Genomic DNA, 24,506 nt, shown 5'->3' with positions numbered 1-24,506 from the left:
TGGACGTGTGTTAGATGCATTGCATCATCTTTGTTCTGTGGCCTACACAAAACAATAGATGGGTATTCAAGGGACGATGCCAATCAGAATGATCACGGGACACTGCACATGTCCGCGTAAGTGTGAACTATAACAGGGCACACAAATATAATGGGAGATATGGTGGGACCTTCCCACAACGTGGAAAAGAGACCAAAACAGGTCTATAAAGAAGCCTCTCTCCTCTCTCTTGTTGAGAAATGAGTCAGCTCACATCAGGGTCCAGAGATCATCATAGCCCCAGGTAATCTCAAAAGTCAAGCCAACATGAACAAATGCTATTTTCTCTCCTGCAGATACCAGCTATCAAAGTTCAGAGAGAAACGGCCACTTGGACCTGGAGTTTAGCATGATTTTGATGAACCTGTCGTCTTTGCCGTTGTGAGATTGATCTTATGATGTACTCTGGTAGTTGGGTTTCATCTGCCAACTTCACATACAAGTTTTTAAAAGATTCTCATGGGCTGAGAATGAAGCTCAGTAATGAAGCATTCGCCTAGCATACCCATGAACCTGGGACCAATCCATAGGATCAGAAATAGGTTGAAAAATAAAATATAAATCCTGGAAAATGTCCTTCTTAGGCGTAAGGTAGAACTCCAAACTCCACAAAGAAGCACACAGTACCATGTAACTGTGAATTATCATAGAAGGGGGGATGGATCTTTACGTCTAGTACCTCAAAGCCTTGGCTACTGGTCAGGATCCTGTGCTTCAAGTTATTCCCGGTACCGCACTTCTCCCTGGATGAGAGGGCACCACACTGAAGGAGTAGCTTCTCATAGCTTCCATTTGTCTGTCACAGCAAGCAAACCCTTTACTCAACAGCTGACACACACCTGGCAACCCCTCCTTCAAGATTAGAGAAAAAAAAAAATCTAAGGGAATCTTCCTCCATGCCTACTCCGGAACACTCGTGTTTAGAAGAAAGAAAGTAAACAGTGACATCAGGTGAGGTGTTTGCTGATGCAGAAGCCAGTGTACATTAGCGATGTGATAATGGTGTGACCGGGAGTGAGCCTTTCCAGGCAGAGCAGCTGGGACACAAAGGTCACTGTCTAGATGATGAGCCACCGATGAGCTAGCTGTCCACAAGCACCTAGCCATGGAGGTACAGTGAGAGAAATGGCTAGGTATATTACTTGAATACATCTTCAGCACAGACATCTGAGTTAAGTAATTATCCCAGGCAGTTTATCAGTGAGAAAATGTAAGCCCAGAGAGGCTCTCTACAATGGACCCAAAGGCCTGGCTAAGGAAGGAGTGGAGCCAGAAACTCAAAATCTAATTCCTTGAGGAAGGAAGATTCCATCCTTCGCAGTGAAAGGTCAGCATCCGCAGCTAATTCATCCTTCATGGTGGAGCATACTCACCATAAACACACAATTTTTAAATAACGGAAAAGAGAACCGATGCCTGTCTGTGTTACCCGTGCATGGGCAACATGAGATGTGGTTTTCCAGTATGGCTATCCTTACCAGACGACAGTGGTCAAGGAGGGGATCCGGAATCACTCTTGTAGACAAAATACCTGTCAGTCATTTTAGGTGAAGTCAGGCATGATTCTGGTTAATTCACAACTGTGTCCTTTTCTGGGCAGTTAGTCCACAACAGAAATTCATGCATGCTGAAGCCTCTCCTAAACGAAAGGCAACATGGCTGCCATCAACCCTTCTGAGACATAGGGGGCTGTTTCTCACCTACCTCGGCCTTTTCAGCTGTCTCCTCCTAGGGCTTTCAAGATTTGGCTCTGTGAACAGAACCATGTTCACAGTGGACCATTCACCACACTGTCAATCACATACCACCAGTCAGTAGGACAGTGGGACACTCTTTGCTGCCCACAGACTCTGTATTTATGTCTCATTTGCTTGCTACAGTTTACTCGCCACCCCCAAATTCCATGGTCTCTTGTGAATCCACGCAAAGCATGGAGAAGAGCGGTCATTTGCTGCCCAGGCTCCTGGCGCCGGCTGCCTGGCTCCATCCTCACACTGGAAACAGTGTCCTCTTGAGGGGCTGTGTAGTGTCATGTTTACACATCTTTGCACTTTTGACGAGTTTTGCTGTTTGAAGCAGCCCCGGGCACAGTTGTGATGTGATGTCATGTGTCCCTAAAGCAAGGAGATTATGATGTGTCTTACAGAAAACATCCTCGGGACAGATTAAGTTCCGTTCAAGCAAGGAATGGAGCTCCTGGCTACAGTCCAGTGTAAATAAGCCAATAGAATACACTGAATGAGGTGTCTCTAAACAGAAGAACATACAATCAAGGTTATGTATCAACTGACTGATATCAACTGAGGAGAGGCTTATAAGAATCTCCGCATTTTTTTTCTTGTCTATCAACTTATTCAGTGACTTTGTGGAATGTGTAACCACTGCAAGAAGCAATTATGAGAAAAATCTACATATCCTTATTGTCAATTGTGTGGCTAATACCATGCCAGGCTTTCCCCAAAAGGGGATTAAAACCATCTGGGGAACTTGGAAATGATTTTCTGTCTAAGCCCTGCAGGTCCTCTGCAGCTGCATTTCTACTAACCATGCCCACCGCAATGCTCCACCGTGCCCACGCCCCGGCTGCTGATTCCAGGTCGCCCCACCCTGGCCCATATCAAAAGCCAGCTCTGGAAGACAGTACCCATGCCTCCACTGGGGTCACAGGCCCTGTTTTATCATCCACATTTGCATCAGTCATTATCTGAAATTAACATTTATCTGTTCTGAACTTTATTATCTGACTCCCACTTTGTTGACTGCTTGACAGCGACCCTACCCCACCTGTACAGGAAATTCCATGAGTAGGAGGTGCTCGGTAAATATTTGCTGACTTTGCTAATGCTAAGGTTTCCTGGCATCTCTTTCTCCTTTGACCCCGGGTCCAGCCACAATCATTTATTTCCCTGATGAGGAGTTTAAGAATCCTTCAACCTTTTAAGAAGGACTTTGAAAACCTACCCGTTGGTATCTCCTGACTCCGTCATGATTTGTTTCCTGGGAAGTAGCAGGGTTCAGGGCTAGGGAGTTTGTCCCTCTAAGTCACTGTAATTGCTTTAAAAGAGGATCCGCTCCTGGTGTTGCTCTGCTGAAAACCTGCTTATCACGGGCTGATTAATGGCCACTCCACATAACACATTCCTGCTTCATGACCGACTTGGGGCACCAGCATTCTTACAGAACACACTCCGTCTGGCTGAGCTCCGAGTAACTGGCAGATGAATAATGGTGTCTGGGATTCTCTGCTGTTTTTTTGGGGTTTTTTTTGGTTTTTTGTTTTGTTTTGTTTTTTGCTAATGTCCTTTAGAAGGGGCCAGCAAGTCACAACAGAGTCGCCTTGAAGGGAGGGTAACGTGGGCTATAGAGGAGGGAAGGTTTGTGTTATCCATGACCATCTCAGAATGTTGACTACAGGCACAAGGCTGCATGTCCATTGATGGTCCGGGTTCCACTTTTCTATGTGCCTTAAGGCCAGGGGGATAGATACACCGAGCTATTTATAACATCAACCTTAATCAGAAAGCACCTGTGATTAAAAAAAAAAAAAAAAAGGCTTTACCCAAGCCTGTTTTCATGATGGTGTCTAGGCAACTCTTGATGCAGACTAGCTCATAAACAGCTGGCAGCTAGATAACCAAGTGAAGGAGAGATCTTAGACGGGTAGTCAAACAAAGAGGACCTTTGCTGAGTGGAAAAATATCACCAAGACTTTCACACCAGCCAGGGATATCACACAGACATGCGACCTAGCAACCTCGTCAGAAGGAGAAAGCAGAGGGGTTTGTGAGGTGCAGGCTTGAAGAATAAACAGAGCTGTCCTGATGAGTCACTGGGTTAAAAAAAAAGAAAAGAAAAAACTCCCATCACTCTTCACTGAGAGAAGATCCCACCCAAGAGGCCCCTGCTGGGCGTCTGCTATTTTCAACCTCCACAGTATAACCAGACTTCTGCCCTTTGACCCTGAAATGTGGGATGGTATCTGTCATACTTGCATAGAATCGATAATCAAGATGACCGTGGAAATTGATCCACAGCGTGGAATGATTCTAGGAGACAAAGTGTAGCATTTAGCACTTGGTGACATTCTGTCCCAATTGGGTATCATTTGTTCTAAGAAGAAAAGACTAGAGCACTAAGGATCTAATTAAGCAGATTGCAGACACCCTTCCAGCCTGCATAGGATCAACGGCTGCCTGGTAGGAGTGAGGCAGGCAGAGGCTGCAGGCTTGGGATCACCTCTCAAGTGCCTGCTCTCCCCTCAAGGTCTCAGCTGGCTACTGTCAGGAAGCCTACAGCACATGAAAAAGGTTTTGCCCAGAAGCAGTCAGGAGAATCACACAGGTGTCACTTACCCACAGGGAGCTTGTGCTGACATCCAAACATTTGAGAGGCACCCCTATTTTTAAAGCAGATCATATAGTCTAAAGTACCCATAACTCAGCAGTAGAGAACTCACCTAGCATATGTTAGGCTTTGGATTGAATCCCCAGCACAGGGGGGCGGGGGGCGGGGTGTCTCAAAACAGATTTTTATCTTCTTTCTTTTTTTGGCCAAACTCTCCAGGGCCCTCATGGTTGAAAGTTACTCTTCAAGGGGAGAAAGGAGTCTGGAAGTTCCCCGCCTTCTTTGGCCATGAGTGAGGAGAAGCAGGAGAGCAGAAAAGTAGAGTGACCTATTGCCCCACTTTGCCCCCAACTTTCCTGGTACACGCCCACAGTCCTAGAACACCCAGGGACAGTTGTTTGGCATACAAAGGAGGAGAAAGAAGGCTGCAGATTGCCTCGGCACAGTCACTTGGCACTCCTAGGGCAGCAGGACCCAGACGCAGGAGGCCCTGCTCCAGGCGGATGCCGCTCTGCCCTACAGCCTCACCCCAGCCCTCTGCTGGGATACAGGAGGCCAGGTTCTTACTGAGCATTAAACAAGATTCTCCAGTGTTTCCCATACCCCCACCATTTAAACACACCTTTGTGAGACAAGGTCTCATGTATTCCAGGCTGGCCTCAAACTTCTTATGCAGCCAAAGGCAACCATGAACTGCTCTTCCTGTCTCCATCTCTCAAGTTCTGGGACAGGGTTGTACCGCCACACCTAGTTCTGTGGGTAGTACTGGGATCAAACCCAGGGTCTCATGTCTGCTAGGGAGGCACCGTCACTGAAGTGCATACCTAGTCCCGTTTTAACATACTTGAAAGATAAATAATCAATGGCTGTGAGAACCCCCAATATTCCCCTGACCTTCCAGAATCCCACCTGCCTTCTTCTAAGTGGTGAAACACACAATCACTAGATACCATGTAGAAATTCTTGCTCATTTTCCACCCTTGTGGTATAGAGTAAGAAGCCATCAAGCAGGCATAGGAGAAGCCTATGTTCGAAGACATTTGTCACAACCAGCACTGACTGGTAAAGGGAAGTGTCTGGAGATAAGGAAAATCTCAATGACCATGCTCTGACTAACTCGTTAGTACCACCACCTCACTCATCTCCCGTGAACCCCAGCAGCCAAACACAGACATGTTCAAAAGTCCTCAGAGCCTTAGACATGTGCGTGAGGGTGCCTGTCCCTTTCACTTCCAGCTGAGATTAAAAGTCCGTGCATTTTAATACTTCAAAAATAATTTGAAGTTCCCCGGGGCAGAAGCTTATCCACAGGAAGTAGTGGAGGTGCCTTCTCTTCTGGTCTCTTTGGCCTACTCGTCAGAAGCAAGATGCTGAAAGGAACCTCATGCTTTGGAAAGCAACGATGTGCCACTGTGACTCTAAAGCCTACCACCTTCGGAAGTCAGCAAATGTGGCTGCCCTGCTAAGCACAAGAGAAAGCATACATGGGGTGTCCAGGCTGAGCGACAAAACACTGTTGGGACTGGGTGGAAAAGGCACTTAAAAACTGTCTATGGCAGATTCAGACATAGATTCCACCTAAACCCAAGAAAGAGGGCAGCTGTCACAGCACACAATTCATCTTGAGGATTTCCATCAGTCATAAAATAAATGTTGTGGTTTCAAAAACAAAAATCAAAAACAAACACATACACCAAAAAAGAGGAAGGGAGAGAGGGAGGGAGGGAGGGAGGGAGGGAGGGAGGGAGGGAGGGAGGGAGGGAGGGAGGGAGGGAAGGAAGGAGGGAGGGAATGAAGAAAGAAGAAAAGGAAAGGGAAGAAAGGTATTTCAGGGGAAAAAAATCAACAAAGAGCTTCACTCGGTTTTTAGTTATGTAACTCTGCTCTCTTAGCTTCATATTTTTAGAGAAAAACTGAAGTATTATAGATAAAACTGGAAACTTCTCAAAGAACCAATTCAAAAAGGATAACTAACGTCCCCGAGGCCATCTGAAGGACATAATCGACTCCAGCCTTCCTTGCTACATGGATAATTTATCCTCTCACCTGAAGTACCTTCAAGTCCCATGAAATAATCACCAGCTCAATATTTAAAACACCAGCCAAACCCCACAAGCTCAGGACTCAGATCCACTGCCATCTTATACTAACATGCCAACCCAGGGGTAGGGTAGCAACAAGACAACGTGGGGGCCCAAAGGCCTGATAAGTATTTCTCAATGCTTTACCAGACCTGTGGGAACTAAAAGGTGGTAACTGGAAGTCAACGCAATCTTAGTATACTACAATTCGATATTTGAACCTTTCTTTCCATTATAAAACAATTTCAAGTAAGTGACAACTTCTTGGGACATCATCTGTTTGCCGCTCCAAGTATCATTGTGCGTGCGTGCGTGCGTGTGCGTGTGCATGTCTGTATGTCTGTGTGTCTGTATACAATCTCAGGAATCATTCCTTAGGCACTGCCTATCATTTCTGTGAGACCAAGTCTCTCACTGGCCTGAAGCTCACCAGGTGGGCTAGGCTGCTGGGCAGTGAATCCTAGAGACACATGGGTTTCTAACTCCCCACTGCTGAGATTACAAGCACACACCAACACACCTGGTTTTAAAAAACAAAACAAAACAAAGTGTAGGTGGGTTCTGGGGAGCAAACTCGGGTCCTCCTGCTTACAAGAGAAGCACTCGGCCAACTGAGTCATCTCCCTAGCCCTCCAACTGCCTTTTTACCAAGAGAAACGGGGGGGGGGGGGGGGGTCCTGCTGGGGTGTGTCCTCTGGCTCTGTGTGATGAACTAATTCCCAAAGAACGTTGACTTTGAATGATAACTGAGTTCTCTCTTTTCACCAAGGTCTTGCTCTGACCTCAGCCCCCTCCACACAGCTCTTCCTCTGCATGCCTCCCCATCCATATAGACTGGTGCCACGCTTACAAGCCAGGAAGCCATGGCTAAAATAAGCCTTACCAAAACAGCACAAGAGAACAACAGTGTTTATCTGAGTTTAGTTCATATTTCATCGTCCAGACTCTAAATCCTTTGGCTTGACGTGGAGAACAATGCTTCCTGTAAAATGTCACCGCACTAGGACAGGTGAAACCGTCCCCATATTAAGAGGATGTGTTCACCTTTCTTTAGGGGGAAAAACAAAAACAAACGACCTGTCTCATGCAGGGAAGTGCCAAGGCTGAGTAACGGCAGCGACAAAGCATAGCTGTTCGAGGTGGGCAGCATTGCACTTGGTCAACCCCACGCTTTTCTAAAAGTGACGTGTGTGTGTGTGTGTGTGTGTGTGTGTGTGTGTGTGTGTGAACTTCATCCCCATCCCCCCCTGACCTGAAGAGTCTCAGAATGCTTTGTCCCTGTTTCTTCCTGTCCCTCTACTCTACTCCAGTCTGGCCAGAGAGAGAGATAAGGGGGTCACCAAATCTCCCTGCACATCCTGGAATCGATTGGAAAATCCTAGATTGGAAAACCCTGGTATGAGTTTCCTCATTTGTCTCCCACGTTCACGACACAGCCTTCCCCCATTCGTGACGCTGTGTGCCCAGCATGTTCCCAACACTCCTTTCCTTCCGCTACGACAGTCACCGCTTCGTGCGTTTCTGCCCGGTTTCCCTCTCTTCATGGACATGGCCACTGACCCTGTTACCCATAGCTTTATTATGGGAAAGCCTTAGGTTCCAAAGCTAGCCAGGGCGGAAAGCAAATAAACCCTTGATAAATTAATGAACGCCGTGACCCTATTGTTTTCCTTGCTCTTCTGTGCCACATCCTGGCCACCCTCAGCACCGCCTGGTTTTATAACCCCAGAGCCACCTTTCATGATATAATCTGCACTCAGGCCTGGCATCTTTCCGTGTGTGTGTGTGTGTGTGTGTGTGTGTGTGTGTGTGTGTGTGTGTGTGTATGAAGGGGGGTAGTTTCCAACTAAAACAACCGGACCAATGCCTCAGCTAGTAATGGACCTTTAAGCTCAAGGAAGTGTGGACAACTTTTCTTCATTTTAAGAAGATGAAGACTACTTTGGAAACCCCAATGACTCCTTACTCCTTTCATTTCTACTTACCCATTCCACAAGTTTTGTCAAAGAACCCAGGGGAAGCAGGGGACATGAACTAAGTAGGTGACATGTATCTCTGCCCCCTGCCAAGGCATTAATAGAACAGTCTATTAATAAATAATAAAAACACATCAGATAGGCCCATGCCGTAGCTTCCTGCTTGCCACTTAAGGCAGGAGAAAGACTCTTTGGTCCTGAGGCAGTAACAGCCACACAGTGGGGCCTCTTCGCCCAACGTCTGCCATAGTTGGTACCCTGAAGTCCTGAGGATCTATTAAACTGAGTCAGTCACTTTCTAGATTTTTCCTAAGCTATCACCACTCCAAACTTCCATGGTCCCTAAGGGAAACAGACATCCCTGCTTGCTCATGCGATTCTGTGTAGTGGAGCCTTAGTGAAAATAGAGTTAAGTTTGTGAGCCAGGAGGTAACTGAGAATTCCCTGCAAGCACAGAAGACCAAGGATATGAGAAACTTAACTTCTATGATGGTATTTATACCGTTAATATTCACCCCAGGGCTAGGACTCTAGGCTCTAGAATCCCCTAAGACAGAGGCCTCTGGACAGGCCTGTGAGGGCTTTTCTAGATTAGCTTAACTGAGGTAGGAAGACCTACCTTAACTGTGGGCAGCACCATCTCCCAGGCTGGAGTCCTACACCGAATAAAAAGGAGAAAGCTGGCTGAGCCCTCACATGAACTGTTCTCTGCTTCCTGACTGGACCCAACGTGACCCACCACCTCCTGCTCCTGCCGCCAGGAACGCCCAACCATGACAGACTGTATCTCCATGCTGTGGGGTGGCTTTCTGTATGCTGCGAATACATGCTCTTCCCACTGCTTAATAAATAAAGCTGGTTTTGGCCCATGGCAAGAAAGCTCACAGCCAGGTGGGAAAGGCAATCAGAGATACAGAGAGAAGGGCGGAGTCGGGGTCAGGTGACGCCATCCCGCCACCGTCCCGGGAGCAGCATGTAAGGGCACACAGGTAAAGCCACGGAACACGTGGCGACACATAGATTCATAGAAATGGGTTGAGTTTAGTTATAAGAGCTGGCTAGCAAGAAGCTTGACCTATATAGGCCATGGCCATACAGTTAGTAATTAATATAAGCTTCTGTGTGATTATAAGCGGCTGCTGGAGGCTGGTGGGAGACTTTTGTCCAGACCTCAAGGCCGGGGAGGACGAGGAAAACTTCCCAATACCTCCCCAGGAATGGTAAACCCAAATGAATACTTCTTTAAGTGGATTTTCCCAGGTATTCAGTCACAGCAATGAGAAACCCAACTAACACAATCGTCTAACACAGTTAAAGTTCCAAGGTAAAATTCATGTTAAAAGTAACTCCTGTCAAGTGTGACTGACTTCAGGACTAATCACTAACCTCCTGTGATGGTTCCAATGAGAAACACTCCCCCTAGTCTTGGTTGGACATTTGAACATTTTTGGTTCGTAGTTGGTGGCACCATTCTGGAAGGTTTAAGAAGTGTAGTCTTGATGGAGGAAGTATGTTACTTGGGGGAGAGCTTTAAGAGCTCAAGGTCTTACCCTACTTGCAATTCTCTGTCTCTGTCTCTGTCTCTGTCTCTGTCTCTGTCTCTCTCTCTCTCTCTCTCTCTCTCTCTCTCTGTCTGTCTTTCTCTCTCTCTCTCTCTCATGCTTGGGGTTCCATATGTAACCCCTCTGTTTCCTGCCCCCATCACCATGCTGTCCCCACCATCCTGGCCTCTAACCCTCTAGAACAGTAAGCTCAAATAGACTCTTCCATAAACTGCCTTGGTCATGGTGTTCTATCACAGCAACAGAACAGTCACTAATACAGAATTTTTCCTCCCTCCAAAGAAGCAGAAAATTAACGCTTAGCTACTTCAAGCCAACCCAGAGACATAAGATCATCTGATGGATAATGAGAGCTTAAAATGGTCGTATTCTAGGAACTCACTTATCTCCCCAGCATCTACTGGCATGACGGTCACTACTCCAAGGGATCCAGTGAGTTCAGGAGGAGCCTGTTTATTCATGTCACATCTTCTGCTGCATCAAAGCCACTGAATAAGCTGCTTCTGAGCCAGAGAACCTGGACAGCCTCCAGAGAGGTCACCCAGCTGGCCTCTCCACTCATCCTGGCCACCACTCAAGTACGCAGAAGTGCATCTTGTCAGGGTGGATATCCAGGAAAGGTCAGTGGGGGTCAGACCCAATTCTCCAGCAGTAGCACTTAACAAACTTGAGCTCACGCTATAATGGAAGGGATGTGAAAGTTTCCGAATTCCTTTCAGCCTTCAGAAGGCCTGTTTCGTTAGGCAGCTTTCGGTTGCTATGACAAATGCCTGTGATAAGAAGCTAAAGGAGATTTACCTTGCTTGGCTCACAGTTTCAAGGGTTTCATTCAGTACATGGCTTCTCAGCCCTGGTGCTTTTAGGCCAGCGCTAGGTAGTACACCACAGGAGAAGCTTGTGCCAGAGCTTGAACCATTCACCTCATGGCAGCTAGGAAAGAGAAGGGAGTGGGGCTGGGACCCCATATCCCCTTCAAGGGCGTGCTCCCAATTACCTCATGCTTCCCAATAATGCAGGCTGGCAACTAAGCCCTTAGCGTGTGAGCAACATTTAAGATACAAGCCATGAAATCAAGGCATTAGAACAAAAAGGACTAAAATAAAGTAGAAGATGCCACGGAGGCCTTGGAGAAAACAACTAAAGCAATCATGGACTCCCAGAGACTACAACTGAGGTCAACAGGTCTACAGAATCCTTGATGGAAGAAAGAACTACAAAAAAAAAAAAAGGACTGATATTTTGCAGCTGTTCTCCAGGAGAAGGGGGTGCCCACCTACTGCTCCCTAAATCTGGGATGACTTTTTGAGTTGCTTGGGCCACTCGAACACGACGGAAGCATCACTGCCCAACTTCTGAAACTGGGCCTCCGGAGTCCTTGGCATTTGCAGTCTCTCTCTTGGAAGCCCAAGGTGCCCTCAGAACAAGCCAGAGGTTGGGTGATGAGAGGCCAACCTCCGCCACTCCCTTCCTCTGTGTCCCAAGCTGATAACCTGATAGCCAGCCTTCCCTAGAAGCAAAGCTGGCTGCCCACCAACAGCTGACCCACATGAGGACCCAGCTGAGACCAGCAAAAGAACAGCGCATCCACGTGAGCCCAGGCCAAAACACTGGTCCAGAATCTTGGGTTAAATTACTTATGGTTATTCTAAGCCAGAAAGATGTGTCATGATTTGCAATACAGGAGAAAAAAAAGAGGGGGAGGGAGGGACAAAATGAGGTACACTAGCCTCAGATTTTCTCTTCCCTCCAAAGAACCAGAAAATTAATTGTTAGCTACTCAAAGACTTAAGATCATCTGGTAAAGAGAGTTTAAAATTGCCATATTCAAGGAACTCATTTATAAATAGAAGAAATGTATGTGAATAGCATTCAATTCTTCAAAGATGGGGAACCAAACCGATGATTTCTCAAACCCTGCAAAGTGGGGTAATAAAAATCAGTCATAAAGTCCCAATTCAATCATCCTGGGTGAACCGTACCCTTTGCTGCCCATGGAGGAAAGTAAACGCGCTATCTAGAATGCACAAAGTGAGTTTATTATTGGTTCCTAGGCAGAGCAGAAAACACAGTGGTAAAACACGCCCCTCAATAACGTCTTGCTTTCATGATCTTCCCTTGATTTCTCAGAGGTCTACCCTTCCATGTTCCCTTTCCCTATCTTTAATAAGGGTTCATACTTGACATTCTCATTATAGCCCTCAAACAAAATAACAGTAAAAGCATTTTACTAGGTGCTTTCAACATCTAGTAAAAACATATATAGTGCGAATTTACTGTGAATTCTCACAATTACCTCATTAGGTAAATATGATCAGACCCATTTTGTACCGCAGTAAACCGAGACTTGGGTTAACACGCTGTTGGAATGTGTGGGAGCTAGAATTTAAACCGCCAGATGTCTGATTACACGGTTAATGAATTTTACATTGTGTAATACTGTCCCTAAAGAATAATGAGAGCTGAGCTTATAAGCCTGCTCGTGAGGATGCAAAATTATAAGACAGTGACCACAAATAAAGACAAAACTAAATACACATACACCCACGCGCATACACACAGAGAGGTCAGCACGGAGAGAGAATACGGGAGAAGTGACTGGGCCACGTGCAGTGTACCCAGCTCTTACACACATGCTCCTCACAGCCACCACCCTCCCTGCTCATTTCTGTACCTGGCCACCCTCCCCCATCTTTAAAGGGTTGGTGGTCCCTGGAGAACTGAAGCTTTTAGATTCTTTTAAAAGTTGTGTGTGTGTGTGTGTGTGTGTGTGTGTGTGTGTGTGCACGTGCATGTAGGTCAGTTCTCTCCTTCCACCTTGTTTCCAAGGCAGGGTCTCTTTTGTTTCTGTACTGCATACTCTAGGCTAGCGAGCCTGATTCTGATTCCCTTATCTCTGCCTCCCAGCTTCTGTAAGCATGCTGGAATTACAGATGCATTCCTAAGTCAGGCCATCAGGCTTGACCAGCAAGCGCTGACCTACTCCATCTCTTCTTGGCCTTTTTAAATTAATCTTGCAATACACAGGCCAAGACAGATGGAAAGCTTAAGTGATCCTGCTGCCTCAGTCTCCCCAGAAGGTAGGACCTATAACCATGCATACCAAACCTAGATGAAATTTGGGGGAAACTGTTGGTTTGTACCATGATGGACACAGAACCTAAGGCTCAAGCATTCTAGGTAAGCATTTAAACCTCGGCTGCATGCCCAGCCTCATGATGCTTCTTCTCTCGCCCAGTGACTCCTCACCAGTCTCTAGACCTTGGCCATGACCACTCATTTCTACACTCTGTCCCTGGAAATTCTCAGGCTCATTCTCTTGTGTTTCTTGGCAGACAGAAACAATCCCAGCAACTGCCCAGGGTCCCCTGAACTTAAGAGCCACACCCCCTAATCCGCCACTGCTCAGTGTCTTTACAGCTGAGTCTTAACCTTTATGATCCACACATAGGACTCCTCTCCTAGAAAGCGCCCCATTCCCTGTGACTGAATTCACTCTAGCCCCCCATCTCACCTTCCTGCCTCCCTCTCCGCCACCCCACCTAACGTCAGGCCCAAAGTCAGGATTTTAGTGGATGGCCTACCGCAAGGGACCTAAGAGATTTTCAGCTGAAAAGCCACACACTGAACTCACAAAGTAGGTTGAACTACCTAACACAAAATTTCACCCTGTTGACCCCAAAGCATCACGTAATGTTCTCCGATGGCCAGGGCCTCACCTTCAACATTGTTCCGGTCGCACATTTGAAAATGGTCATAAAGGACCCAGAGTGTTTTCCTCTCTCTTCTTTGCGAAACCCCCACCCTCAACAGCTGCTCTCCAGGCCCCGCTACCTCTCTCCTTCCGCCTTCTCCAAGTGCCAGTGCCTCCCCCCACTTCCCTTGCTCCCTCTGTCCCAGCTGTACGAGGCCTCTTCAACCCCCCACCCCACCCCCACCCCACACTCATATATTTACATATCTTGAGAACTTCTTTCCCCAGCCATCTGCCTTGACCATGTCTTTACCACCTTCAATATCTAAGAGGCCTTCCTGCCTCTTCCAACTTATGTAAACACATGCCACCACCAAGCCTGCCTTCTCATACCACACCCTGCTTTGCCATAAAATGAGCCTCCTCCTGAGAAATTCCTGTGTTTATTTCCTATCTCTCTCACTACATGTCAGCAGCCTAGGGGCCAGACCCTCATCCATGTGAATAACTATTGAGTCTAGTACACAAAACACAGCCCAAGTCCGGTACTCTCCAAATACCTCTTCTAGAGCTGAATCCCTCCACACCATCCTCACAAATGACCCCATCACTCACGGCACACTTGCTTTTTGTAACCAGCCAAGTGATGAGGAACATGGAGTCTTACATGATATTCAGGTAGCCTCTCTCGGCGTTTTGGGTCCCCTAGCTTTTCCTGGAGCTGCCTCCTCCCTTCTGGATCTCACTCATCCCAATGCCCTGATCCGTCCCTTGCTGATCCCCAAGCTCCAATGGTTTTTCCGTTTTTACAAAGCCTCATTCCTGCAGCACTAGGCTGGATTCTACCCTCTCTGGACGAACTCTACCAGGCCCCTGCACACCTCAGCTCTGCTCCCTGGCTAGTCACAAGGGCCTGTTTAACAATCCGCGCTAATGTGGGTTTTCTAGTCACTAATGTCATGGATCAGAACCGCACCCACCCTTGCAGTTCCCAGGCCCTCCTCTTCACCTCCCCTGCTCCTCACAGGAGCTTCTAACAGCCCAAGTTCCTCTCATGGCTGTCCTAAAACGAACACCAGTCCCTCTGCCTTCCGGGGACACGCTCTGGATTCTAAGCGTACTGGAAACTTTTCCAGATTAATCTATGGCGTTATTACCGCCCCTGCCATCGCTTTTGTCTATGTTCTGGTTTGTTTGTCTGTTTGTTTGTTTTCTTGTATCAGACTAAATTTAAAAATTTCCCTAACTTCCTCCTTCATGAACCATATTTATACTAGAATATCTAGATGTGGAATTCACCCAAGATCCCCCCGGTCCTCTTGAAACCCTCCTCCCTACATTACAGACGCAGTGGGAGCCTGTGACCAGACATTACTTGATTTATTTATTAATTAAGAATTAGGTGGTGCGTGTGTGTGTGTGTGTGTGTGTGTGTGTGTGTGTGTGTGTGCATGCACAGGTCAGAGAACAACCTCGGTGTTATCAGAGCCTCTCACACACCTAGTTTTATGAAACAAGGTCTTTCATTGGCCTGGAACTTGTCCAGTAGGCTGGAATGAACGGCCAGTCAGCCCCAGAGTGTCTACCTGTATCCACCTTCCCAAGCACTGGGTTAATAAATGGTACCACCATGCCCGGCTTTTTTTTTTTTTTTTTTTTTTAATGTGGATTCAGGGAATCAATCTCAGATTCTCATACTTGAAGGCCAGCACTTCACTAAGTGATCTCTCCAGCCCCTTGATACATTTTTGTGATATTAAAATAGAAATGCTTATGTCTTTTATCACCCTTTCTTTTTTAACTATTTTTCTCGGTGCTTAGGGTAGTATTTGGCATATCTGTTCAAAGACTAAGAGAGAAATAAGAATTAACAAGTGATGACTTCAGAAGATGAATTTGTCACAACTTGTTTTCTGGAAAGGTACATTCCTCGAAGCTCTAAACAGATCTCTCATCCCTTTAAAATCACCGTGCTAGAGAAAGCCTCACTTTACCCAGCAGCTCCCAACACAGTCCAGACATTTTCCCGTGTGTTAATCCTTTCATGTCATCAGTGCAGAAGATGAAACACCCAAGGCTCCTGACTTACCAAATGCAAGGGTTTTAAGCCACTTCAAAAACTCACAGCATCACCATCTCCTATCACCCCGTCCCGTCCCACCCCACCTTGTCCCACCCCCAGCAACCCCACGCTGAGGGACAGGAGAGAAGCAGATGTAATAGGAAAGGAAATCCAATACTGAATTTTCTGAAAACACAACTTACAAATTCATTACATTCTTTTTTTCATTACATGGCATTATTTTCTTCAGATTACAGAAAGTTACAAACCAGTAGTGAACAAAATCCACTTCTGTCCCAGAGACTAACCTACTGTGGAAGTGAGTTAGACAATGGAAGGACTCACGTACTGGCACTCTGAAAACAACCATCCCTAATCTAGGTATCAAAGGGCAAGACGGCAAGCCCTCCCCCCACCCCAGCACCACTCCTTCCTCTCAGATAAGTGACATTTTTTCCAAGGAGCAAGTTCAGTCTGCCTTCCTTTTGTCATTCAGACACAGAGCACACCCACATCTACACACAAATCTACTCACAATCATCGTGAGATGGAAAAACAAACGCTTAAAGAGAACAAAGCAAGGCAGAACCCCACGGAATGTTACTAGCTTAGGCATTCAATTTCTCCCATAGAATAATTATATCAAATAAATTAAATCAAAGCAATGGCAAAGCCCTTGATTTGGGGGCTTGGGAACCCCCATTGAGATACTGGATATCACTAACATTAAAATGTTAAGAGAGTCCCTGGGTGATTGGGTCAGTGCTATTAGGTCGTCTGGAACATTTCCTTGTGTCACCTTTCAGAGAACCCTGGTGTCGGGCAACACTGGTGACACCTCTAAGGGGTGGCATGGCCCACATTCAGGAGTAAGAACAAAGAAGCCTTCAGAGCCCGAGTGAATATTGCCACCATCTGCCACACTTTGGCGCAAATCATAAGCTCTCACCTAAATTGAATTGATGGGGTAAGGGGTGCCACTCAGTATCTCACTCTACTTACAATGGTTTGGTGTCTAAAGACAACCCAAACAAAATGCTGTTGCTTGTGAGAGCAGAGTCAATAAGGAGAGAAATATCCACAAACTCCATCTAATCTGATGCAGGAAATCTTAACCCTTGGGGCGCATTAGAATCACCTGGAGCACTCATTAAAAACACAGACACGGTGTCTCTCCCCTGGAGTTTCTAATTTACTAGGTCTGTGGAGGGGCCCCAGGCTCTGCCTCTCTATCAAGTTCTCATCCCTACCTAGAGTCTGACGAGCACACGGAGAACCTCTGGTCACCAAAGAGAGAAACCTGATGTTTACCGACAGGATGAGGGATTTAGGAGAGCAGGGACTGGGAAAGGAGTTATATGAGACATTGGCCAGAGACAAGAGTTATGTGTGTGAACAGCCATGAGTTCTTCCAGACAGGCGAAAGATTAGAACTCACTGCATCTTATATCATCTCCTAACCGATATCACTATATAATCCACTCATTGTGTGGTATGTGGATTATATGACCTGCTTAAATACTTCTTTAGAACTATGTTCTGATAAGCTTGCATGATAACAGGATGCTCTTTCAGAAAACAGGAAAAAAAACAAAAGCAAATTCTGCCCACAAGGAAACCTGGAAACGCTAGGCACACTGGGCCCTGATACTTCAGAATCCTATGTTGATTTTAGCCATGGCTCAGTGGGAAGAGGGAAAGCTTGGAACAACGGAGTCTATTGAAGAGAGGTGGGAGAAAGGTCTACTTTGAGGCTATAAAAAGCTCAATTTGGAGGTTTTACAGAGAATAAGCAATAACATTTTGCCTCAGGCTCATGTCTGGAATAAGAAATAGTATAAATAGGAATACATAAGAGGCAGAAAGAAAGGCCCGATGCAGTATGGGAGCTCTTGTGAAACCCCCTGCAAAGGCTCGGGAACATTTTGGTAGCACTGTAGTTCCATATCATGCCCCTGCCTCCACGTCAAGGTAACGTTCCTATTAAACATAGATTCCCAAGTGTGGGGAGATAGGCAATGGAAGGAGAGGATAACCACGCCCTCCAAACTTGTGTGTTGAAACGCTAGCCTGCAATGGGATATTTGAAAGAGAGGCCTCGCTTGGGAGGTGCTTGTGTTTCTGTAAAGTCAGGAAGCCCAGGGTCCTCGTGACGGATTAGTGCTCTGGTAAGAAGTAACCAGAGAGCACATGCGGCATGCTCTCCCTCCCCCTTCCCTCCCCCCACCTCCCTCCGCCTGTCCTGTGAGGACATAGCCGGAAGAAGTCACATGCAAGCCAGAAGGTGGCTTTCACTAGAACCACACCACACCGGCATGCTGACCTTGGACCTTCAGCCTCCAGAACTATTGTTTCAACCACATCATCCATGGCGCTTTGCTCCTGCAGCCTGAGCTGACAGGTAGATGCAGATAATTTTAGACCAGCACAGGAGTTTGACTCTGAGTTCATAACGGAGGGTATCCTCAACAGCCTCATGCCAAATGTCTATCCCAAGGCCAAGGACGCAGGAAGAGAAGCCCCTCTGGAGTCTAACCTTGGGTATCCTGTCACCAGCCCTGCCAAAAAGGAAAACGACGCTGGTCTGGGTTTGAGAGCCAGCCTCCTCCCACAGCAGCTCCCTGTCTCCCCAGTTCATTCCCAGTGTGAGCTACAAACAAGAGATGTTCCCTAATGCTCAATAGCCAGCCGCCCTTGCCATTCACTTGAACCCAAGGAGACAGGTGGTTCTGACCTTAGTCTGTATTCTAGGTGCCAAGCCCCATGCCTTCCGACGGGAGTCTAGCTTCAGTCCCTGCTTCTGAGATCAGCACCCGCCTTCCAAATTTCCATCCTTTCCGGTAGCCTGCCCTAAACTCCATCCCAAAGGTCAATCTCATTTTGGTCACCTGCATGAACTGGCAGCCATCCACCTGGGACTTCCCAGGTCCAAACACTGGCCAGGACGTCATGTAAGTACCCCTAATGGTCACCAATTACTGAGCACTAGCTGTGTGCCAGGATCTTTGCTTTGGGATGTATTTCTCCTAAATTTTAACACAGCCCTGCAAGGTTGATATGACTCTTCTCATTGTGGGAGAAGAGCGCCTGGGGTTAAATAACTTTCCCAAGATCATACCAGACAACCACTCAGTAAAGACTTGCAAGTCTGATAGGCTTGTGTGACTGTTAAAAGCCCACGCTTCCCCGATACACCCCTTGCTTCTACCTGTACATCCGATCTCCTCCTGCCTTGCACTGATGGTGCCTCCCTGGACTAGAGCTGACGACCCATATGTCTCGCAGTCTCTTCAGCACACAGGGACATGTAAGTCTATGTGCATGAGGATAAGTTAGTGGAAAGAGGGGGAAAGAGAGAGCCAGGGAAAAGGAAGAAAGAAAAATGAAGACGGGAGAAAAAGAAAAAAAAGCAAGGCAAAGAAAAGAGTAGAATCGAGCAAAAAAAGAAGGTGTGGCACCCAGCGAGAGAACAAGTGTCACGTAAGGCCACTGTGTGGTCAGAAGGGACAGTGCTACAGTCTGGAACCACGGCAGCACCTACAGTCTTCAAAACAGCAAAGGAAAATGGTTCCTGGCTGGAGATGAAGATGCCCATGACATCAAGTAGGTAAATCTGATCTGTGTATTGAGTAAAATAAGAAACATTTATAAAGGACATTTTAGGGCTAACTGGAGCAATTTGAATATGGACACAAAAAGGTAACAGAGTAAAAATTTTTGAGCAATATGACTTTCATGATGTTATTATGTCTCAATGAGCTTTCAAAGGGTCATTAAGCAAATAGATAAACAAACAAACATCTGTAACATAATCCCTATACCTAAGGGCCAGGGAAAATCACAGAAGAGGAGACAAAAAAGACTGTAAGAGCCAGATGCGCAGGAAGCCTGCTGCCAGCTAGTGTCCTCAAAATCTGATAGAGAAGTTGTACCAATGAAGTCTCAACAATAAGGCTGCCTAGGCAAGACCTACAGAATGACACCACTAGTTGGCATGGCAATGTGGAAGGGAAAATGCCACAAGGTACCACCCCTAGATGAAGAGCTACAGACAGGTAATGGTTGATGAGAGAAGAACCATCCTTCAGGGATGAGATCCCACATAGGTTAGCCAATCCCACATGGTCATCCCTGGACAAGCACATCCAAGCAATTATAAATATACGCAGTAGGCTGTACATACACGTGTATCTGTATGTAACAATAATAAAGAAAGAGGACAAGGTCATGAATTTAGAAGGGTGGACATGGGAAGAATTGGAGGTGGGAAAGAGGAGCAGAAATGATAGAGATGTGGTTTTCATGTGTGAAGTTCTCAAAAAAAAAAAATTAATGAATAAAAAAGAAAACAGGCCCCTATACACACACACATGGAAACACACAGAGATAAGCTAATGTGATGAGTATTAGCAACTGGAGAACTTAGTTGAAAAATAGGCATCCCTCTTGCAGTGGGCTTTCGTTTGCTTTTTGTTTTTTAAAATTTCTATTACTTCTATTTATTTACGTGGGGGTTGAGGGCACCTGCGTGCCAGGGGGTAGCGCCTGGAGGGCACACTGAAGCAGGCGATTCTCTCCTTCCACCATGTGGATCCCAGGCTCACACTCAGGCTATCAGGCTTGGCATCAGGCGGCTTTTCCTCCTGGCCCTGAAGCGCTGTTTATATGACTTCCCACGGGTCTGACCTTTCTCAAAATGAAAAGCTTAAAGAGGGCCGGATAGATGGCTTAGTGATTAAGAGCGCTTGCCGCTCTCTTAGAGGAGCCGGGTTTAGTGTCTCGTACCCACACAGTGGCTCACACTGTCAGCAACTCCAGTCTATGGATTGCCGTGTGGATGCTCGGAGCTGAACCTGGGTCACTCACGGCTCTCAACGGCGGAGCCACCTCTCTGTCTTCGCTAATGCACCTTTAACACGGGAGTAGGGTCCTGCATCTCAACCAAAGCTTTGTATAAGTTCTTACAACCTTTACCTTCTGCTTCACACTCTGAACAAAGCCCATGTAATAAAGAAACCATAAGAGAAAGAAGATTAAAAAAAAAAAAAAAAAAGAGCTTCCACAGGTAAGTGGGCAGCCTCTGGAATGAGGGGGATGGCTTAGGGTGAAACCCAGTTTTCCAAACAGATTTCTCCTTGTGGCTGGGGAACGGGCCAAGGGCCTAGAGAGCAGACTTCGGCCCTCTCTCTCCAAGTCAGGGCCTGGCTGCCTGGGAGTCCAGCCCAGACAGAGCACATTCCACAGGGCTGGAGGGTGGGCGTGAGGCCAGCAGGACCGTTAAACACCACTTGTCTGGAACCAACAGCATGTGCCTTGTTCTGAGAACAGCTTTCTCCTTCAGCCATGCCTCCGGTTTACAGGAGCCCCCCGAACACCAAGCATACACACCTAGCCCCAGTCAATTTAGAACTGTGTGCCCCACTGTGAGATTCCGGGAATACCTACACTTCTCAAAGACCTGGGGGACGGCAGGCCTCCAACCTCGGCATGATCTAAGTCCCTAAATAAAGTTAGTGTGATTTCTGAGAGCTAAACATGAACTAGAAAGAAAATAATCAAATCTGCATAGAGTTTAGCACTGCTTGCTTATTCTAAGAGTTTGAGTTATGTCAAAAATTGGAGGGCATAGAAGGTGCTATGTGGGATTTATGAGGTTGTGGGAGGGCAGTCAAGCAGAACTCACTTGGTGTGACAATGCGCTAGTGTACACAGAACTCATGGCCTCAGCGCATGGCCTGGATTGCCTTCCTTGTGGCAAACGGCCTTGCCTTAACCCTGGACTTTTCAGATAGTCTCAGAAAAGCCACCGAGTATGTCTACTTCAAATTCTGACAGTTCTCACCTTCTGAACTTATTAGTTAGAAACAAAGACAATGGATTTCAAAGGGCAAAATAGGGAAAACGGCCGAACATTGTAAGTGGGTATTAATTAAGAAACTACAAAGGATGGATACAGGCACTAAAAAGGGTGGATAAGTACTGAAACAGGAAGGTTTCTACTACTGAACAAAAGGACTGCAGCCCTACAGACATGAGAAGATTACAGATCACAGCCCCGTCAGAGACTTTCATAGAAAGCGGTGGCTGACGGTCTATTGGAATAAGCAGCCGCTGGGGGATGTGGATAATGAATTTTTGAGGGATGCAGGGCTTCGCTTTTTAGTTTCTATGGTGAGGTAATACTTTTTATAATGAACAATAATGATGGATTCTTTTTCTAGCTAAGAAATTGGGGAAAGTATGAATCTAGAATAAGGAGATTTCTTATTTGGAATTCCATGCACATCTGCGGGAAGTAAACACTAAGGCCCGTGTAATATTCATGGACAAATACTTGTGCTCTCCTACCAGCAGGTACCCAGATGGAAACCCTGGCAACAGAATCCTCCTGCTTGATTTGAGGAACATCCCCAACCCCAGTGGAGACAGGAAGAAGGCTCATTCTCTCCCCCTCCCTTCCTTCCTCCCTCTGTCCCTCTGTCCCTTTTTTTTCCCCCCAGAGACAGGGTTTCTCTGTGTAGCTTTGCGCCTTTCCTGGAACTCACTTTGTAGTCCAGGCTGGCCTCGAACTTACAGAGATCCGCCTGGCTCTGCCTCCCGAGTGCTGGGATTAAAGGCGTGCGCCACCACCGCCCGGCTGTCCCTCCCTCCCTCCCTCTTTCTCTCCCTCCCTTCAGAAACTTAAAACGGTGAAGCTGGTCTGAAAACTTAAAGTGGCTTAAACTCCTCCAGCTAATGTTGGCCTGAGTGCTGCAGACTGGCCTGTTCCCTCACAGGCTTGCCTCATGCAGAAGACTTGGGTCCACCAAAAAAATCCATAGGCTCAAAGTGACTACGGCTTAAAAGCAGTGAACCGCGAGGAACCAGTTTAATACTGCAGCAAGGCATACAGTTTCCTGGACAACCCAGGGGTACCAAGTCTCTTTGAACAACACAATGGAAAGCCGAACAGCTCTGGGGAGCTGGAGAACCAACCTCACCATAAGTCACCGTCTCTTGTGCTCCTCAGAAGGAGCAAGCAGCAAACGGTGACAGGAGATGCCTCCACACCGAGAACAGGCAGACCTTGCTACACAGGTGAGTGACTTTTCCCAGACTTACTCAGAAGATCTGCGACGCATGTGCCATGGGCCATGCAGGAAAGCATGGGAGTGAGCGGCAAGAGGGGGGCTCAGCCGGCCTTACAGTTCGATCTTAAATCGCTCCTCTTACAACCCCCCAGGAGGACTGTGGCATCAGCTATCCACACTGAGCATGTAACCAATGGCTCCCCGTGCAAACGGACACTTCCACTCCCCACAGAGTTTACTGTGCAAGTTGTCACCTGACTTCCAGCTATCTGGGAACATTTTATGAAACAGCGCTGTGCATTCTGAGGAGCAATCCCTTAAGCCAGGGATTAGGCATCGCTGACTCTGGTGGGGAGAATCATTTATGCCACAAATCTTTCTGAGGGCTGGGCACGGCGGTGGGCGACAGTGATGGAGAGGGAAGAGACCCCTGCTCTGTCGGAACTCACATTAACAGCAGGCAAGATGTCAATCAAGTAAGAGAGAGAGCCAGAAAGACAGCACACCAGAGCATCCCTCTCTTCTTAGGCAAGAGCCGTTGAGTGTTTGCTTATGCCTTGAGCTAGACCAGAAGGACCTGTTAACTGATCAAAGGAAAAGGTAGAAGCGTTCAAACACAGGCACCAGGTGCAAAGGCCCCAGCACAAAAAGGACTACGTTTAAAGACCTTTAAGGAAGGAGAGCGGGAAGCGGCTGGAGAGACGACGCTCAGCGGTTAAGGGCACTTGTTACTCTTACAGAGGACCTGGGTTGGCTTCCGAGCACCTACATGGCAGCTCACAACCACCTGTAACTCCAGTTCCAGAGGCTCCAACGCCCTCTTCAGGCCTCTGCCGGCACTGCATGCATGTAGTACCATGTATGTACAAGCGGACAAACGTACATGTAGAAAAAGGGAAAGAGATGACTGAGGTCACCCACAGAGGATGCTCTAGGCCTCACTGGGTGCCATGTTTCTATCCTAACAGCCACGCAAAAGCCGTTGTGGAGTTAAAGGGACGACGACATACGCAGAGCCACAGAGTAGAGAAGCCAGAGCACATTCCCAGAGACCCGCTCACAGGCTCCTCCGCTCACAGGCTCCTCCGCTCACAGAGAACCCGGCTCACCAAGTCCTACCAACGTGGCCCAGGGAACGGAAGTCCCTGGAGTAGCGAGCAGCAGGAAGGGAGGTCACAGACCTGTGGGGACAATGGGATTTAAGGGTCAGGGGAGATGACAACGTCAAGGGCAGGTGCTCGATGCTGGTCTGTGCAAGTGGAGAGATGACCTCTCTGTTCTTTCAGATGCGAGATGGGTCTGGGGCAATGCTAGAAAGGAGAAGCATCATAAATTTAGGCTTGGAGAGATTCAGTTGCAGAGCCTTTGGACAGCCTGATGCAGGGCTACACTGGCGACTGGATGATCGGACCTCGTAGAGAGACCCAGGCTAAAGAGGTAATGAGGTGTCCATTGTCTACAGACAGATGATAACCAGAGCAACAAAAGTGACAGTGAGAAGAGACATGTCACCATCGAGACATCCAGCCTTTCTAGAAGGCTGGATGAAAGAAAGGAGATAATGTTAATGGTGTGTTTTATAAACAGTAAGGCTCTTTAAAAAAAAAATCAGTTACTCCAACAGCTGAGAGGAACTGGCAAGGAAGCTTTCTCTGTGTTTTCTAGATAGAGACGTTGATAA

The 24,506-nt window shown here is 47.1% G+C and overlaps 1 protein-coding gene across 1 annotated transcript in view; it reads right to left on the bottom strand.

Annotated features, from left to right (window-relative positions):
* Creb3l2 (cAMP responsive element binding protein 3 like 2) overlaps nucleotides 1–24,506 on the bottom strand; it is a 118,131-nt gene that overhangs the window by 68,487 nt on the left and 25,138 nt on the right. The gene's annotated exons all lie outside the window — the stretch shown is intronic.

The sequence above is a fragment of the Peromyscus leucopus genome, chromosome 3, assembly GCF_004664715.2.
Source record: "Peromyscus leucopus breed LL Stock chromosome 3, UCI_PerLeu_2.1, whole genome shotgun sequence".
NCBI lineage: Eukaryota > Metazoa > Chordata > Mammalia > Rodentia > Cricetidae > Peromyscus > Peromyscus leucopus.
The sequence above is the reverse complement of the archived record's forward strand: the minus strand, read 5'-3'. Positions and strand labels throughout refer to the sequence as shown.